The 19,840-nt window shown below is 45.5% G+C and overlaps 1 protein-coding gene across 2 annotated transcripts in view; it reads right to left on the reverse strand.

The window, feature by feature from the left end:
- BRD3 (bromodomain containing 3) overlaps positions 1–15,587 on the reverse strand; it is an 86,827-nt gene extending 71,240 nt beyond the window's left edge. For both annotated transcript variants that reach the window (XM_075905183.1, XM_075905180.1), the window contains exon 1: positions 15,431–15,587. The gene's annotated coding sequence lies outside the window, so the exon portion shown is untranslated. The remainder of the gene's footprint in view (positions 1–15,430) is intronic.
- Between the last annotated feature and the right edge of the window lie 4,253 nt (positions 15,588–19,840).

Here is a 19,840-nt window from a genome sequence, read left to right on the forward strand (position 1 = left end):
TCATGGTTTAGAGCAGTGTTTCTCAACCAGTGGTACGAGTACCCTGTGGTCACCAACCAGTAGATCGCGATCTACCGGTAGATCTCGGAGGCTCAGTCTAAGAGTAGCTCTTGAGCCCTCTCTGAACTGTGCGCCTGCGCAGTACATTTACATTAGATTTCCTCATTTGAGGAGCAGCTACTCACCGAGCAACAGCACAGGTGAGTAGCTGCGAGGAATGGTGGGAATTTTTTTTTTTAAAGTAGCAGTATAAGGATTGGGGATAGCAAGTGATGGAGAGGAGGAGAATAGAGTGGGCGGGGCTTTAAGGAAGGGGTGGGGTGGTAGATCTTGGCTTGGTCTGTCATTTAAAAAGTGATCTTGGGTGTAAAAAGGTTGGAGACCACTGCCTTAGGGGTACTCGAGAGAAGTCTGGGGGGTACGTCGACACAACTGACAACTGGAGAAAACTGAATTTTTGTTTTAAGTTTTACAGCGCTTTATTATTTTTGTACTTTTTACACCCCAACATTTCTTCGCTTGCCTGGCTACGATTAAAATGTTTAAATACATGTATTGCAACGGTAGGAAAAAAAAAATGTGTGCCTGAAAACTGTAGGTATTGGGGGTACTTATAGTACATTTTTTTTAAAGGGGTACTTTATAAAAAAAAGGTTGAGAAACACTGGTTTAGACAAGTCATGACTAGGGACGTGAAAGGTTAATCGGTTAGCCTTAACGGGTGAGGCTTACCGGTTCCATTTAACTGGTAGAGGCTGGAGCAAATCCCCACCCACCCCAGCCAGTGGGTGGCTCCAGCCCCGCCCTGTCTGTGGCGAGGCTGGCCAATCCCCCCATCTCACCACTGCAGGTTACGCACCGGGGGCTGGCAGGAGGCTATGCTGCATGCTCTGCTGTATAAAACTTATTTAAGCTTTATACAAGCCCGCAGCACACGTTACTGTGTAACCGCTGGGATTTTTAGCGGTTACATGGTCACCTTTTTAACTGCATGTTTACATCCCTCGTCATGACAGCCAACCATGTACTCTACTGCAGTGTTTCTCAACCTTTTTTTATAAAGTACCCCATTAAAAAAAAAAAAAAAGTATCCCCAGTACCTACAGTTTTCAAACACACAAAAACTTTTTTCTACCATTAGAACACATTTGTTGAAACAACTTAATCGTAGCCGGGCGGGCAATGACATTTTTTGGGGTGTAAAAAGTACAAAAATAATAAAACGCTGTAAAACTTAAAACCAAAATTCAGTTTTCTCCAAATGTCAGTGTGTTGACGTACCCCCCTCCGACTTTTCTCGAGTACCCCTAAGGGTACTCGTACCACTGGTTGAGAAACACGGCTCTACTGCAGTCTTTCCCAAATGGTGTTCCACAGAACCTTGGGTTCCGCGAGAAAATTCCACTACAAAAACATTTTATTATTTAAATTTTTTTGTACACATTAAATGTGATTTTTGTTTTTAAAGATGTGCAATTAAACTAAGTGTTGATCTCATGACCCTGTTTAGCATTTGTTTATTATTATCTTTACCTATTTGTGGTCTACTTTTTTCAGCTCCATATATAAGACTGTTATTAAGGATTCCGCAATTTTTTTTCGAGTTTAAAAGGGTTCCGTGGCCAAATAAAATTGGGAAACACTGCTCTACTGTAAGCCTCGAAATTCCAGCAATGCATTTCCTATGGACTGACTCATATTTACTGAACGCTTTTCATCCAGGAATCTCCAAATGCTTTGCAAATGGGAAATTCAGCCCTGCGATACCTGAGGTTTCCTTCATTTTACTTCTGGGGGTGCAGGGAATGGAGGCTCAGAGAGGATAAATAACTTATCCGGGCCCCCCCTTCCTCCTTTTTGTCATCATATAGCAATTCAGCAAAAGAGTGGAGAACCAAGCACAAGATTCCAGCTTGCCCACCCCTGCCCAGACACTAAACCTGTGGCCTACTAGAATTCTATGAGTGGCCTGCGAGACATTTTGTTGCCAATACGCAGGATTGCCAGATTCTGCTGGGTTCTCTCCGTGTTGGTTTTTTCTTACCAGTATTACTAAAGTAATACACACCTAAAGCCAGGTGCAGTGAGGTGCGGGCTAATTGCTCACAACACTGACCGTGAGAGCTGAGCGCTCCCTCTGTATCCCATCCAAGCACTGCTATGGTTCAGTCACCACACCTTGCACGTTCTTGGTACGCAGGTGCAGTTAGCAAAACCCCCCTATCCCAGGAGACTGTCTTTGTTCCAGCAATCTTGCAGCCCACTCACGAGCGGAGCCCATCGCTGCCCTAGAAAATACCGCAACCACGCACACAAAGCTGTTTGAAATTTTTCCTTTGCTCGGGGTGACTGCAGGCCCCGCGGTGAACATGGGAAGAGAGAGCCTTGGACCTGCAGGCTCCTTCCCTCCAAGAGAACAAGAGAAGAAAGGCACCTGCAGCTCCCTGGTTCATTTCCCGGAAGGGCAGAGGGAGCCCAGCAGGCGAGAACTGAAGGCCACTCCAGCGCAGGTGGCTGATCCGACTCCCTGGGAAATCACTGACTCTTCCCACTGGCTCCAGAGGGAACAGCCTGGGCTGGGAAGACAGAAACAGGGATGGGGGATGGAGCAGAACACACTGGGGAAAACGGGGCCTATGTGGGAGAGCGACGCTGCAGGGAAGGGGGAGAAAGAAAACGGAAACGGGAGAAAACGCTGAGAAAAGGGGAGGAAAGGACACACCGCGATCGAGGACAGGCAGAGAAAGGCAGGGGGAGATACGGCAAAGGAGACAGAGCAAGTTAACTTCCTATTTAATGGACTTGAAACACGCGATTGACAACGGATACTAAATTCATCACGAGTTGCCTGAACACAGCTGCTGTGTTCCTTTAAATTACAGGTAGGAGAGGGAGAGCTGGTTCCTCCCCATTCCTGGGCTAAATCCCTATGATTAATTATAGCCGTGCCTACAAACCCCAGCCAGGGACCAGCACCTGCTGCGGTAGATGTTGCCCAAAAGGTGCAGGAAAGGGACGGTCCCTGTCCAAAGAGACGGCAGTCTTTCTCGGTGCCACGACTCCACAGGCAGGGAATACAAAGCAGTGGATAGCGATGGGTGGGGCAGAGGGAGGGAGACACGGTAACAGCCTGGGCATAGGCCTGGCTTCAGCATAGACCGGCTGCGAGTTCCATTTACCTCACCGGGCAGTGTATATAGGCCACAACAGCAGAGGGATAGGCTAGGACTTTTTGCCACATAAAAGGAGCAGCATAAGAGGCGCTTGAACCATAACTCAACCTGGAAGCTCTCTGGGGCAGAGACCACCTCTTTGTTCGGTGTGTGTGCAGCACCTGACATGATGGGGCCCCACAACCAGGCCCCTTGGTGCTATGGCAAGACAAATAATAAATAATAATATTGGGGTGTTGGGTCTATTCTGTCATAATTTCCCTGACAAACAGTCAAATCCTGGCTGTAGCATTACAGAAGGAGAGTCCAGCGGAACTACAGGACACCACGTTCCAACTCCCATTGCCCTCTCCCGCCATCAGCCGCTCCTGCCCCACCAGCAGTGCCAGCTTCGTACACTGTCTGATGGCTTCATGCGCAATGTCCTTGTATGTACCTGGAGAGCCATCTTCGTACCCACTGGCAAGGTCTCCCACCTCCCCAGTTTCAAATCCCTCCCAAAGGCCTATGCACTGAATTCAGGAAATCCAGGTTACGTGTACCAACAGCTCAAACATCTAAAACTAACCTTTGCCAAGACGTGGCCAGGTCCCATCTTAACACCTCCGCTTATTATCAGCATTACAGGAAAACCCAGAGCCACCAGCCAAGATCAAAGTACCAGTGTTGCCTTCAAGCCGTCATTGTCAAGTCCACGTCGAGTCTCAAGTCACTACAGTTCAAGTCTCAAGTCGAGTCTTGAGTCCTTCAAGTCACTTTTGAGTCAAGTCCCAAGTCGAGTCTCAAGTCTTAATTTAAAAAATGTCAAGTCACTTTTGTACAAGCCATCAATATCGGCATTTTCGGACAATTTTTTCACCAAGTCGATTTAACAAAATTAGCAAGTCTCAAGTCGAGTCTCAAGTCACAAACAATGAACCCGAGTCGAGTCTCAGGTCGAGTCACCTAGGCGACTTAAGTCAGATTCGAGTTCAAGTCATGGGACTTGAGTCAACAACTCTCAAAGTACCTGTATCATACACAGCGCTAGAGTCCCTGCCCCAAAGAACATGAAGTCTGAACAGATAGACAAAAGGTGAGATGGGAAACTTGCACAAAGACACTAGCAGAACCAGGAACCGAATCCAGGTTTCAAGATTTCCACTCCACCCTCTCTAGCCACACCACCTTTCACCCGGTAGCTCCTTTGTAAATTATCTCGATTTTTAAAAAGGAGCCCTAAAGGCCTGGACACTGCCTTCCTTTTCATCTCAAAACTGCCGAGGCCAAGTCTGTGCAATGCCCATAATGAACATTATTAGAGCCCCGCAAATCTGTGGGTATCTGTGGGTAAACACCTCGGTGGCTGAAGATATCCACAGCTTATTTATGTGGATGCAGATACAAATGTTGCATCTACAACAATGTTCCGATCTTTTCCATCCATGTGTGGAATAATTTTGATGTGCACTGAGGCATGTGTGAACGTGCACCACCAGCAGAAACATAACACCTAACTGTGGGTGCCCTACTAATCAGCTCGAAGGCATCTGAATTTCTCCTGAACAGCTACACAAGCTCACAGCTTACAGGGAACGTTGATCTAGAACCCTGCAAATTTGCAGGTATCCGCATTTGTGGATGTGGATACCGATACCTGCGGATCATTTTTGCAGATGTGGATACCAATTTTGTATCTGCACAGGGCTCTAAACATTATTGAGCATGCATACTCCAACAGTGGCCTTCTGAAAACAGACTTTTCAATTTCAGGCTAGAAAACTGTTATTTCAGCTTTATAAAAAGATATGATGCATTAGTACAAACCCCAGACAACACACACATCACAGGAGCATTTGTGTACATCCAGAAAAGGATAACAAAGAAGCACCCACGCAGAGTTCAGAATTCGTAGTGGGATTATCATATGTTTCCGCTGTAGCAGGTCTTTTTCCTTTTAAAGGATGTGTTATGCACTGTTAAACGCGAATGTAACAGCTCAGAAAAAGCAGCCAGCACTTCCCCCTTTCAATCTGAGCATTGTACCCAGGGCACGTTTAGAAAGACAACCACACACTCGCTTTGATTCAGTCAGATTTTACGTTAGGAAATTATGTACAGGCTTTCCGCTACAGCAACAGCATTTGTCATAATTGTTTCCTTTCACCACTCTCCAACTTCCAAAGAGAAAAGTTACTGAACAAAAAGCTTTTTGGAAAAAGAAAAACACGGAGAGAATAATTCAACACTGCGCTGGAGGGATGTAAGCCACTAGTCGAGTAGTGACTCAACTAGCCACCCCCCCCCCCCCCCGCTACCTCTGTCAGAGAGAGGCAGCAAGGGGGGGAGCAGGAGCCGGTGCTGGGGAGAACTGGCTTAAAAGCCGATTCCCCCAGCACCCTCTCCATGGGCGGCAGCAGAGGTGCAGTGAGGAAATGGAGTGAGCAGGGATTGAAACAGTCCCCGCTTGTGCCGGTCCGACTGTCCACAGCTCGTGCACATTTCAAAGGGAGAGGCGCAGCAGGCGGGACCCTGCGTGAGCAAGGGTTGCTCCGATCCCCCCTTGCGTGAGTTTCCTGCTGCACCTCTTCCTTTGAAACATACAAGGGCCGCGGGCAGTCGGGACCGGCAGGAGCGGGGACTGCTTTAATCCCTGCTAGTGCTGATTTCTTGCTGTGCTTCTGCCCCCTCCTGCGACTGGCCTGCAGAGATGGTTCCATCGACGACTCGATTAGTTGATTAATCAGAATGTAACACCCATCCCTATTGTGCAGGACAATTCCAAGCAGCATAACCACCTCAAAAAGCTACAGAAAAAGAGAGCTAAGCAGTGACGGCACCGTCCTGGAATTCCTGAGACTGGAACCGATGGCCTTAACACGTCACGTGGCCTTGGGCAAATCAACGAGTCTCTGTGCCTCGATTCCCCTTCTGTGGTATGGGCATGGCAGGACTTCCCATCACCCAAGGAAAAAAATCATTCATGCTTGTGTTGTGTTCAAATACTACAGTGCTAGGCACATATGACAATCTAAGTGCTCTTCGGCTCATTTTAGAAATAGGACCGTTACTTGTCATCTGAAGAAACTGCAGAAGCTCAAATTGCCATTTGCTTAATCATTCTTCCCTCAATATTTAGACAATCTGTGGACGGGCTTTTAAATAATAAGCACGATACACCCGTGTGGGCCCCTATAAACAGAAATCAATTAAGGAAGATTTGCATACTTCTAAATTGTGCATGCAGACACAACCAAATTCCACTTCTATCTGGATTCCTTTTTAAGAGGACATATGCAACAGCAAAATAGCCCTTCTTACCTTAAAAACAAAAGGCAAAACAGTTCCAAAAGGTGTGATAGGTTAGCACCTTACAAAGGCAATGCAATATCTATATCTATCCTTTATTTTATAGGGTAATTGTCTCCATATACATCTGATACACAAAACACATAATAATGGCACTTACTGATTTGCATTGTCTGGTTACGCATCACGATTCCTAGCTCCCTTCTGGAGAGCCAGACGCGTGGTCCTGCAGTCCACTTCACTGCACAGTTCTGCCCCACATTAACACTCACCATCAAGACCAAGTTCCACGCGCAGAGACAGACGGGTCTGCCCACTGGCTAAGACCCACAACATAACGACAGTGTTGACGCAACTGAAAGTAACTTCTGTCACCGAGATTTCCCCCTCCCACTGGTGCCACTGGTGGATTCGCTTGCTCCAAAATATAACAAAATAGTCTCAGGTCATGAACCAGAAGGGGTTTGCTTTAAGGTAAAAAAATAGCGATGATGGTTGTTCATTTTAACTTAACCCAAGAGAAGCAAAAAATCGGATTTGAATATTAAGGCAAAGGTTTAACACTGGGCCAACTAGTCTGGCTTCTGATGTCCTTAAGTGCACAGGTGTCTACTTCCCCTGTAGCCGGGGTGTGTATGTGTGTGTTCAACCTCCCTGCTCTCCTCTTGGCCCTGCCCCCACTCCACCCCTTCCACCAAACCCCTCCCCTGCTTCTTCTCACCCCTGATCTGCCTCTGCTCCATTTCTGTTCCACCCTTTTCCCCAAATCTCTACCTCTTCCCTGTTTCTTCCCCATCCCTCAGGATGCTGTTCCTCCCGTTCCTCCCTCCCAGACCATCCCAAGCAGCTGTTTCACAGCAAGCAGGAGACATTGAGAGGCAGGGGGAGCAGCTGATCAGTGAAGATGCCAACAGGCAAGAGAGGAGCTTAACACCCACTAATTTTTCCTATGGGTGCTCCAGCCCCAGAGCACCCACTAAGTCAGGACCTATGCTTAAGCATCTTTAAAAACCCAGGCCGAAAAGCACAGGCACTTACTAAATTCACACTGATGACAAGAAACTCCAACACAGGCTGCAGGTCTTTGCAAAAATCAGTGAGTAAATCGACAAGACAAAAAAGCGAGGAGGCTGCATTGCAAAACAGTCTCGGAATCAGCGAACTCAGTATTTTAGTTTTCACGATGGATACTTCTCAGTAAATAAATAGCAAGTGTACCGAAATATACTGAAAAAGTGAAGAAGACTTCATGGAGGTTAGGTCCATAAAAGGCTATTAGCCAGGGATAGAAATGGTGTCCCTGGCGTCTCTTTGTCAGAGGCTGGAGAGGGATGGCAGGAGACAAATCGCTTGATCATTGACTTTGGTCCACCCTCTCTGGGGCACCTGGTGCTGGCCACTGTTGGCAGACAGGCTACTGGGCTAGATAGAACTTTGGTCTGACCCAGTACGGCCGTTCTTAGGTTCTGACTTAGACTTCATCTGTCAACAAAAGTTGTACTGATTTAACTGAACTGACTTAGAAACTGGGTCATTTAAATTGGCACAAAACCTTCATGTGGACAGTCTTGCACTGGTTTAAAAGTGCCTTAAATCATTAGGGAATCAGCGAAGGCCTTGGCTAGGTTTAAAAGATTTGCCAGTATTGCTTATGCCAGTCCCCAAATGATGTAAGCTAAACCAGGAAAAAGAATCATAGAACGCTAGAACTGGAAGGGACCTCCAGAGGTCATCAAGTCCAGTCCCCTGCCCTCACGGCAGGATCAAGAACCATCTAGATCAGGGCTACTCAACTTTGGAAGCCTTGGGGGCCACAATGATACTCACAGCACACGCCGAAGGCCGCAACGTAAGTGTGGTTGCATGTACATGCAAATATATATGCAAGTAGCTGCTTTCACAAATATTTATGCAAATAGCTGCTTTCACACTGATGGGCATGAATAGCGATTAAGGCAAGCCTACACCACACGCCGGCCCCATTTAAGTCGGTTCTGCTGATATTAATAAAATGCAATATTTGCCGGATTTCCACCTATATGGCAGCCCTTTTAATGAGCAATGACCGTCCAGGAATTGAACTACTAAAACGCATCTCAAGAGAAGACCATTATATTGACTACTTTTTTGTTTGGGCTCCCACCTGGGGGCCATGTGTTGAGCTCTGTGTAAACCCAAACCATACCGCAGGCTGCAAACAATGGGCCACGGGCCGCATGTGGCCCGTGGACCGCGTGTTGACTGGCCCTGATTTAGATCAAGGCTGGGGAACCTTTTCTGAGTCAGGGCCACTGACCCACAGAAAAATCCGTCAGGGGCCACATACAAGCGAGAAGCAAAAACCAACCTTCCCTAACCCGGCCCCCAGCTGAGAAGAAGACACTCCCCACATTCCCTGTGCACACCAGAGCCTAGGGGGGCCCAGCCTAGTAGATATTGTGTGCTCCAGCCCCACAGAGGAACAGCAAGGGGGCTAGAGCACCAATGTGGGCTCCCCAATGCTGGGGGGGGAGCCTTGAGCCTCGGGGGCTGGATCATGGCAAGTGGGGAGCTGCATCTGGGTCCCCCCATGGGCACTGATCTGCAAAGTCCTGGTCCTGGGTCTGTGCTGCTCCTTACCCTAAGTCCCTGCTCTCATGGTGCCTGCAGAATGCTGCCCCCTCCTCACTCACCTGTGCTCCCTCCCTCCTCCCCTCCAGATGGTTTGCTGTGTAAATGCAGACAGGAGTAAAATCCAGCCGACGGGTTGCAGATCAGATGATGAGTTGAGCCTGGTGGACGCGGATCCATATTTTTGTATCCACGCAGGCTTCTACCTGTCAGTTATGCCCAGGTAACTTTCCTCTGCAGCCAAAGCCTAGCCCAATAAACACGACTTGCTCTTAAATCTGTTTAAGAGCATCCATAGAAATAAGTTGCATCAATTTCACTAAATCTGCTTCTAAACCAACTTAAATGGGCAGAGGGGTAGCCAAGTTAATATGTAACAGGAACAACTTAAAAAACAACAAATAAAATAGTAGCACCTTAAAGACTAACAAAACATGTCGATGGGCTCATGAGCTTCTTCTTCAGATGACTGGAGTGTTAGAAGTCCAGATCCAAGAACCTTGCTAGTGGTGCCGCTAGAGCCAGATCCAAGAAAGCTCATTTGCAATTTCGAAGTGCCTAATTTACATCCCTTTGTCAAAAGAGGGATGTAGTCTAGAAACACCCCTAGGCTACGTCTACACTGGCCCCTTCTTCGGAATAGCCATGCTAATTCAGAACTTTGGAATAGGGAAATGCGCAGGGGATTTAAATATCCCCCGCGGGATTTAAATAAACATGGCCGCCGCTTTTTTTCCGGCTTGGGGAAAAGCTGGAAAAGAGCATCCAAACTGGCGCGATCCTCCGTAATAAAGCCCTATTCCGGAGGATCTCTTATTCCTACTTTCAAGTTAGGAAAAGTTAGGATATTTAAATCCCCCGCGCATTTCCCTGTTCCAAAGTTCTAAATTAGCATGGCTATTCCGAAGAAGGGGCCAGTGTAGACACAGCCCCTAGAGCGGTAGCTAGGTTGAGGCCATCCATGGCCCTACCTGCATCTCGACTGGGTGTTAGGTTGACAGTGCTTAGGACGTGACATTTTCCAGAACCCTGAGCAACATGGCTGGGTCAAGCTAATTTTTAAGTGTAGGCCAGGCCTAAGTCTTTGAAACGCGAGCCCTCTTCACAGCACTTGGCTGTTACCAAGAACAGGGACATGCACAGGTAACAGGCTAACCGGTTACCTGGTAAGCATCACCATCCTGGGCAACACTTACCGGTTAACAGTTAACTGGTGCCTGGGGGCCGTTGAGGCGGGGCGCTCATATGATGCCCCCATGCCCTCTCACTTGGGCCAAAACTTTGAAAGGTCTGAATTCTCTGGATCCTACTGGCACCCCCTCTCCCCCAGACACACACAGTCTGGAACCTGAGGCGGCCGCTTCAGTTTGCCTCATGGTAAGGCCAGTCCTGGGGCAGCCCCCCACCCGCAGCCTGTTTAACCAATTAACTGATTAAATCCCTAACTGAGAAAAGGGGCTAGACCAGTGGTGGGTACCGTGCAGCCCATCTGAGTTCTACGTGAGGCCAGCCAGACGTTTTGTTTACTGTTGACCTTGCAGGGTAGCCAATTTCTACTGATTTCCATCCACGTCATTTTTTCCTACCAGTATTACTAAAGTGGCACCCACATAAAGCCAGGGCATGTGAAGTCCCTGTCACAGGAGACTGTCCTGGTTACGACAACCTTGCAGCCCACTGATGCGGTCCACTCGCTAGCTTAAGTTGCCCATTTCTGGGTTAGACGGTTGGGACATTTGTGAGGTCAGTGAGAACTGCCAGGCTTAAAGGTTCCCAATGAGAACCAGTGGGATTCTAAGGCCTCGTCTGCATTACAAAGGATTTGCTGGTGTAGCTATCCCAAGGGAGATGCAGCTGAGAGCGGCAAAGGGGATATAAACAGGGCGGGTTACACACATGCTATATCCGGGAGGTTTATGGGGTTTTTTGTACACTCCTGACATAGGGGTTTGGAACGGGTCCCATATGAGGAGAGGTTAAAGCGACTGGGACTTTTCAGTTTAGAAAAGAGGAGACTGAGGGGGGATATGATAGAGGTCTATAAAATCATGAGTGGTGTGGAGAGGGCCGATAAAGAAATGTTATTTATTAGTTCCCTAAATAGAAGAACTAGAGGACACCAAATGAAATTAATGGGTAGCAGATTTAAAACTAATAAAAGAAAGTTCTTCTTCACACAGTGTGTAGTCAACCTGTGGAACTCCTTGCCAGAGGAGGCTGTGAAGGCTAGGACTATAATAGAGTTTAAAGAGAAGCTAGATAATTTCATGGAGGTTAAGTCCATAAAAGGCTATTAGCCAGGGGATATAATGGTGTCCTTGGCCTCTGTTTGTCAGAGGCTGGAGAGAGATGGCAGGAGACAAATCACTTGATCATTGTCTTCGGTCCACCCTCTCTGGGGCACCTGGTGCTGGCCACTGTCGGCAGACAGGATACTGGGCTAGAAGGACCTTTGGTCTGACTCAGTATGGCTGTTCTTATGTTCTTACTAAAACTTTGCAGTGTAGACCTGGCCAAAGGCGGCACTGGGTATCAGGCCAGGCCCTTACTGCACAGGTGCATTTTTAAAAGGTCTGAAACACCACTAACATACAGCTGCATCTTTTCGCACAGGTGTGTATTAAAGATGCGCACGCAATCCAGCGGCCTAACTTCCCAACACGTGCAAACCACTTTGGCGTCAACAATAAAAGCCACGGAGCTCTGCTCAGGTCAACAGGATCACAGAGTCTGGAGTCAAGGTTTATAAGATCTATTATTGTCCCCTAGTTTTATGGGATGAGACTTCTGTTAGAGACATAATGCTGGGATGCAGTTGTGCAATACAAACTCTCTGGCCCAGGCGAAATTGATCTTTGAATTATCAGAAAAAAATTTGGTTTCCGTCAGTCCACCTGCTAAATTCTAGCCAGGCAAGAAAGCACAGCTGTGGTTTGAAAAGGGTTTCATTTTCAGACACTTTCTCAAAACCAGCTTCACTTAAAAATAACATGTGAAAGAATGATGTTGCCTGCAATATAGAATCCTAGGGCTGGAAGAGACCTCAGGAGGTCATCGAGTCCAGGCCCCTGCCCAAAGCAGGACCAACCCAAACTAAATCAACCCAGCCAGGGCTTTGTCAAGCCAAGATTTAAAAACCTCTAGGGATGGAGATTCCACCACCTCCCTAGGGAACCCATCCCAGTGCTTCACCACCCTGCTAGCAAAATAGTTTTTCCTAATATTCAACCTAGACCTCCTCCACTGCAACTTGAGAGCACTGCTCCTCATTCTGTCATTTGTCACTACTGAGAACAGCCTCTCTCCTTCCTCTTTGGAACCCCCTTTCAGGAAGTTGAAGGCTGCTATCAAATCCCCCTTCACTCTTCTCTTCAGTAGACTAAATACATCCAAATCCCTCTGCCTCTCCACATAAGTTATATACTCCAGTTCCCTAATCATTTTTTTTATTTTTTGCCCTCTGCTGGACTCTCTCCAGTGCATCTGCATCCTTTCTGTAACAGGGCCCCCAGAAATGGGGCAATACTCCAGATGTGGCCTTATCAGTGCTGAAAAAGGGGAATAATCACTTCCCTCGATCTGCTGGCAATAGAAATTATTAGAACATTCAAAGAAAAAAAATCTATTCAAAATGACTAAGCTGGTGTTTTAAAAAGTGTCACAGGTAAAAATGCCACAATCACCTAGTCCCACATCTTATTGAAAGACAATGGGATTTAGACCCTAGTCCCCCAAGTCACTTTTGATAATAGGATTTAGATTCCTAAATCATTTAAGCACATCTTTGAAAATTTTAACCTGCACGTGGAACAAACATTTCTAATAAGGGCCTTCAGTATGAACAGTTGCTGACTATGCCTTGAATACTGTACGTACAGCATAACATGAGGTATTGTGGTAACCTTACAGTGGATGTTGTGTACAACTGTTATACCTCATTTATTAAGCATGGTCTGAAATCACCGAGTATGTGAATGCATGTTTTTAATTGACAGGGGCAAAGGAAAGAGAAATACAATCTAAACACACACAAAAGATTGTGAACTAAACCCTTTTACAAAAAGAAGGTGCCCAGGTTGGAAGTCATGCTATTCTGCAGAAGCCTGAAGGGTGTATTATTTGAAACTCCCTAAAATTCTAAGCTAACAAAACATATTCCAGGTCACTTGGAGCCCCTCTGGTCTCCTAGTTCTATGGTCTTCAGACTAGGCAAGCATTTTGCATACGCAGCAAAGTATGACTTTTATAAAAGCAACACAAAACCGTAATTTTTGTCTGACCTTTTGTTTCTTGAAGGAAACAATTTATTCTGCTCTTTTAACACCCACAATGAGTCCGAATACAGCAGCACATATGGTGGGTGACCGGAGTCCTATCTAACACCTTGATATATTACAGGGTGAGTTAAGGACAATGCTGCAGCCTTTGATCTTAATTTCCCGTTTAATTTGGAGACAGCCCCTTAGCATGACTTGCATAACTCTGTGTGTATTAAAAATATTAACTAGCCTGTCAAAAACAGCTCTTCCCCAGCAGGGGACACCAGGTGCACTTGGCTAATTGTGCTTTCCCCAAATTATGATTTAATAACATCAAGTAGCTTAAACTGGAATTTTAAGGTTTGAATTTAAAAAGCTTTCACTGTATTAGTGAGAATGTTATTTCATTTTAAAGCTAAAAGTTTCTTTTCTTTCTTTCTTATTTATTTTTTGCTTTGATTCCTATGGAAAAGCATATGCATGCTGCAGATTTGTTATCTAATAATTAACTAATTAACCTATGGAAAGGAAATCGTTGTCTGCACTATTAAAGATAGTTTCTACAGGGATCTTGTTTCATTTTGCTAAAGAACTTGTTTAGTTTACTCTGGATTTATATGTTCTAAGACTTCTCCTTTAGGTTCAAACGCTCCCACTGTGTTGTGTGCAACCCAAACATTGCAGCATTGTGTGGAAGTCCGAAAGTGAAACTGACTAGACTGGAAGCAGTGGTCTATCTCCATTTTCCCAGCCGGGGCAAAGAGTAAACAAACAGCATACATGACAAAAAAAGTACATTCGAGTTTTAAATTTTTAACTCCCGCCCTTTCTCCCCCATCTGAGGCCGTGTGAGAACCACAGTGACAGCTATTTTACTTGTATTTCACACAAAATATCATGTGTCGCCTGGGTGTCCTTTTTGCTCTGTGATTTTACAACGGAAAGGGGTCCCGATTCAGGCAACTAACCCTTTGTTGTCATTTATTGGCAGGACTTGATTTCAACACCACCAATTGTTCACCTGCATTTTATAGCGTGATCTAGGCAATTTGCTCAGGACCCTCTCCTCCTTGCAGGTCAGTGAACCAGGAGGGGGGAATGGCTGTGAGCAAATCAAGGGACCTATTCCACGGCAGGAGCTTTTCTCCCGAGAAGACATTTGGTAGTTTGCTGCCCTTCCTTGGCCAGACCCGCAACCCTGGCACCACCGACCTCGGTGCCAAAAACCAGACAGCAAAGCCCCACTTAGTTCTGCACCCCCAAAACACTTCCACGCTCCCGACAGTTTCTCTCCGGCTTCTTGCAACTCAGAGCAGAGCAAAGGGGACGGAGTGTGGGGAGGGGGGGAGGGGAATACTTTGTGCTCCTTTGAAATTGACTCGAGGCTTGCAACTGACTAGCCATTGGCTTGCAGAAGACTGGCAGAGCTGTAAACCCATCTGCTCGGCCCCAGCTGCGAGCGGGGTCCTTGCTCTTGTATTATGATTAGTATTTTTACAGGAAGCCTGAAAGTCCTCTCGCTTTTCCTCGCCCCTAATTTTCTCCTTCAAAAGATGGCGGGCAGAAGGAGAGAGAGAGAGAGAGGGGAAAAAAATCCCTTCCGTAAAAGAGATGGACTTGCGACCTCGCAGCGCCGCACAAACTCCAGCCTTTTAGAGGGGATGGGGCGCTACGGTGGGAGGGGGCGGCAGAGAAGGAGAATGCAACGAGAGAGGCAGGGTCTCGGCTGCAGACATCCCCCCCCCCTTATAGCTCCTGATGGGGCTGCTTTGGGCGCCGGGTTAGAGAAAGGAGGAGGGGGAAGAAGAAAAAGAGAGAGAAATCAGCGGCCACACTGTATCCAATCTCCAGCTGGCTTTGTTACATTGTTGCAAGGCACAAAGGCTGCAGCACCAAGCGGAGCGTTAAAGGGCTTGCACACACACACATGCACACACACACACACATGCACAAAAAGCGCATTAGCCTTTCCCAAGTGGGTTTTGCATTCACCCCCCTCCCGCCCCCCCACAAATCCCCCTCCTCCAGAAAACATGGCCCGGTGCTAGCAATGCAAAACAAAGCATCGAACGAATAAAGGGTAAGATTAAATAGATTTACTTTGCCCCGGCAGCTCCAGCAACGTTTGCCTTATAGTTCCTCCAGTTGCTCTTCTTTTTATCCTCAGCAAGGCAGCATAATAGATGCGCTAAAGCTATGGAGGGCTCATGCGCCTAGGCGCAAGGCCATGTGGGGAAGGCAGTTTTTGCACCGAGCAAGGGAAAGAACCTCGGTAGTCCCAAGGACTACACCTCCCAGAATCCATTGCGCTCCTCCTTCTGCTTCCCCCCCCCCATCTCTCTTGGACCAGTGGCCAGGAGAGAGAAACAGGAGGGGGTTATTCCTAGGTCAGCGGGTGTGTTTGTCATTGAAACCTGCCCCTTCCCCAGCAGAGGCAAGGTCTAGGTTGGTCTGGGGGGGACTTGGGGCAAAAATCTGCAAAGGTTTGTTGGTTGGGGGGCTCCCTAAGGGGAGATATTGCTGGGTGAAAATCCAGGCTTCCCCTCTCCGCCTGGCTTTGCTCCTCTCAGGCGCTCAACATACAGCGACAAGAGCCCTTAAAAGTGCAACTGGAAATGTGCAGATTCTTTAAGCGCCCTATAATGCTTTTTTATCTCCTGGAGACATGCGTGCCGGTGTATACCAAGGTCGTATGCGCTTTGTTGTTATATATTTTTTGTATGGTTTGCATTGGCTAGCGCACACTCTCAGTTATTATGCAACAAGCTATCCAAGTCACAATAAAAACAGAATGCAACCAAATGTAAAATATAACAGCATGTCATGGAATGCATCCAAATGTAAATCAGGTTGTAGTTTTGCAGTGGTTAAAATATTTCATTTTATATATATTTATACATTTTTTATGATTTGCATTTGTCGGATGAGTGCATCTTTTTTATTTTGGTTTGCAATGACATTTACATATACATATGTTATTGCAAAAAAAAAAAAAAAAAAAAAAAAGATGCAATCATCCAATAAATGCAAATCATAAGAAGTGTAGACATTAAAAACACACACTATAAAGAGCATCAGGTGTGAACATTTTTAGAAGCACAAGTTGTAACAAAAAGGGCAGTCTGTATTGAATTGGATGGACAAATGCAAACACTGATAAAAAGAACAATATCGATATATTATTACAACCAAAAGCATGATTATATTGCTTCAGTACAAAATATAGCAATCGGAAAGTGAATGCAGGAGAAACATTTGAATGTCAGTATAAAATAAGTAGTAGCTAAGGGATTTCTCTCTGGAATTATATGCCAATAAAGGCTGCCATGCTCCTTGTTATATAAACAGCCAGACATAGATGCCAATTAATAGTTGGAGGCACTTTCATTGTGAGACTTTGTTTTCAGAGGATACATTTCTGAAAAATGTGACCTATGGGACTGAAATTTCTCAGGCCTGTGCTCATCACAGTTATGATTTTGTTTTCTTATGGGAGCAAGGAACAGAATAGATAAGGACATTCCATTTAGCTGGTTTTGCAGTTATCGAAGAATGAAATAAAACAAAAAATGTTGTATATGCTTTTTTATTTTTCATTCAAAAATGTGCTTTTAGTTCGCTCCAAACTAAGTTTGCCTTGCCAACAAGGACTTAGTAATTGGAAACACATTGGCAATATGAACCATTGGACCACAGATTTCTTAGGGCATGTCTTCACTACACAGTGGATCAATGGGCAGCAATCAATACAGCAGGGGTTGATTTATTGTGTCTAGTAAATACTCGATCAATCAACTGCCAGGCACTCTTTGGTCAACTCTGGTACTCCACTAACACTAGAAGAGTAGGTGGAATCAATGGAAGAGCATCAACTGTTGACTCATCTGAAGAAGGGGGTTGTGCCCACGAAAGTTCATGATACCATCTACATCAGTGGTTCCCAAACTTTTCGGCACCACGCCCCCTTTTGGATTTTTGAAAAACCCTCACCCCCCCAACAGCAAAACTTGTTGAGAAAAAAAAGGAACTGACCGGGGCAGCAAAACTTGATGGGAAGGGCTGGATTGCTTCATGGCCCCCGAGGGGGGCACGCTCCCCAGTTTGGGAACCCATGATTTACGTGTTTTTGTTAGTCTTTAAAGTACTACCGGACTATTTGTTGTTTTTTAAGTTTATTCTGTACAGACTAACTCAGCTACCTCTTTAAGCCACAGTAAAGATGTAAGTACATCTACTTCAGCCACATTATTCTTGTAGTTGAAGTTGTGTAAGTTGTCTACAGCCCATGGTAGTATAGACAAGGCCATAGAAAATACTGCCACCACAATAGTTGAGGCTGCGTCTGTACAACCAAAACCCACATTTATTCCTGTTAATCTGGTAAACACACAGGCTACGTCTAGACTGGCCCCTTCTTCGGAAGAGGCATGCTAATTTCTAACTTTGGAATAGGGAAATCCGCCGGGGATTTAAATATCCCCCGCGGGATTTAAATAAACATGGCCGCCGCTTTTTTTCCGGCTTGGGGAAAAGCCGGAAAGGAGCGTCCAGACTGGCGCGATCCTCCGGAATAAAGCCCTTTTCCGGAGGATCTCTTATTCCTACTTGAAAGCCGGAAAAAAAGCAGTGGCCATGTTTATTTAAATCCCCGGCGGATTTCCCTATTCCAAAGTTAGAAATTAGCATGCCTCTTCCGAAGAAGGGGCCAGTCTAGACGTAGCCACATATAATTACCATTAACATTCCCCTCATAGGTCTCAATCCTACAACCTAATCTACTAGCTCAGAGTATGGGAGTCCCACGGAAATGAATGGGCAGCTTGGTAATGGATCTAGTTGAATAGTCCACATAAGACAAAGAGAATGTTTATATCTTTCCTTGACTTATTGTGGCCTGACTACTTGCAGGGACAGGACACTGGAAAAAATGGGCCACTGGTCTAATCCACTATGGCAATTATGAAAGATACAGGACACAAAACTATCATATACATGCAAATCAAACATTCACGTAGCACAAAGAAAAATTGCAATTGCTATGCTAGACTAATTATGTCAAAATTAACAATGTGGCCTTCTGGATGTATCTGTCTTGTAGAATTTACTGCCATAAGCAAAAATATTAACATGTTTGTACTGTGATGATTAATATGAACAATAAATATTTTCTATTTGCCTATATCAGGCATGTCCAAAGTCCGGCCCGCGGGCCAATTGCGGCCCGTGTTCCGGTTTAATACGGCCCCCCCAGGTAATTTGGCAATATCTATCTTTTATGGCCCCCAACGAATCCATATGTATTGAGATGAATACATTGTAAAATCTCAGTTAATGTCAGTTGGTCTAAATCAGTTATAAATATATTTGGACACAACATGTATACTTGGTGTTATGTTCCTGTTCATATTTTTTGAACTTAAAAGTTGACAGACAACCTTTATTACCAATAATATGTAATGTACTGTACAATGTTCCTGACATATATTTCAGCTTCCTGGATTTTTTTTTTCATCTGGCCTTCAGATATGAAAGGCAGAGTGATTTAACACCTGTTTAGATTTGTCATCCATGTGACGAAATGAAAAGTATGCCGTTTGCAATAAACTTTGCATAAAATAGTTAATTTGCATTTAATTTTAATGGTTCAAAGAATGTCAGGCAAAATGGTCGGCCCTCACGCATGTTCACTTCATCAAATCTGGCCCTCTTTGAAAAAAGTTTGGACACCCCTGGCCTATATGATAAAACTGTACTTGCAGTGATGGAGCTGAAGTCTGCAGGGTTGTTCTGCATATACTCAACCTTCCTCTTCTTGTAAATACTACTCACAACCAGCCATCCTATTATTAAAAGTTTCTCAGTTGGGTAGATTATCCAATGAGGAGGACTTAAATGTTATGCTTCAGAAAGAGGCAGTAAAGCAACTGACAATAATACAAAAGGTTTGATTTTCAGAGGTGCTAAGCTCTGTAATTCCCACTGGATTCAATGCAAACTGCAGTTCTCAACACTTCCAAAAAGCAGACCAGTCATCAATATTGCCCCCTCCCGAGCATTCAAAAATCATCAGTGCGTCCCTCCAAAAAAGTCACTCACTTCAAAATAACATTTGGGATTGTTTTATTTTCCTCTGGCATCATGGTTTTCAGAATTCATATTTTCCAGCTTTTCTCCGCAATCATGAGGGCTCGAAACATTCTTAACAAAAACCCCGAACAAATAAACAAACATGAGATTTTCTGTAATCACATGGTTCCCAGAGATGGGGCCTAAAGGAAAGCACCAAATATCCTAAGCCTTGCAACCAAGGACAACACTACGTGCTCTAAAGTGCAACAGGCAGGGAATCAAATTCAGGATCCTGGGTCCCACATTGTGAGTTAAAAACAAAGAAGATGGATAGTGAAATAGAGCTGAGGGCCACAGTCATTTCTGGTAAGCAGCCACAGCACTGTTGCTGCTCCAGAGAGCCAGGCTTCAGCTCCCTACTTCATTTTCTCAGCATAGCTG

This window comes from Pelodiscus sinensis, chromosome 22 (assembly GCF_049634645.1).
Source record: "Pelodiscus sinensis isolate JC-2024 chromosome 22, ASM4963464v1, whole genome shotgun sequence".
NCBI lineage: Eukaryota > Metazoa > Chordata > Testudines > Trionychidae > Pelodiscus > Pelodiscus sinensis.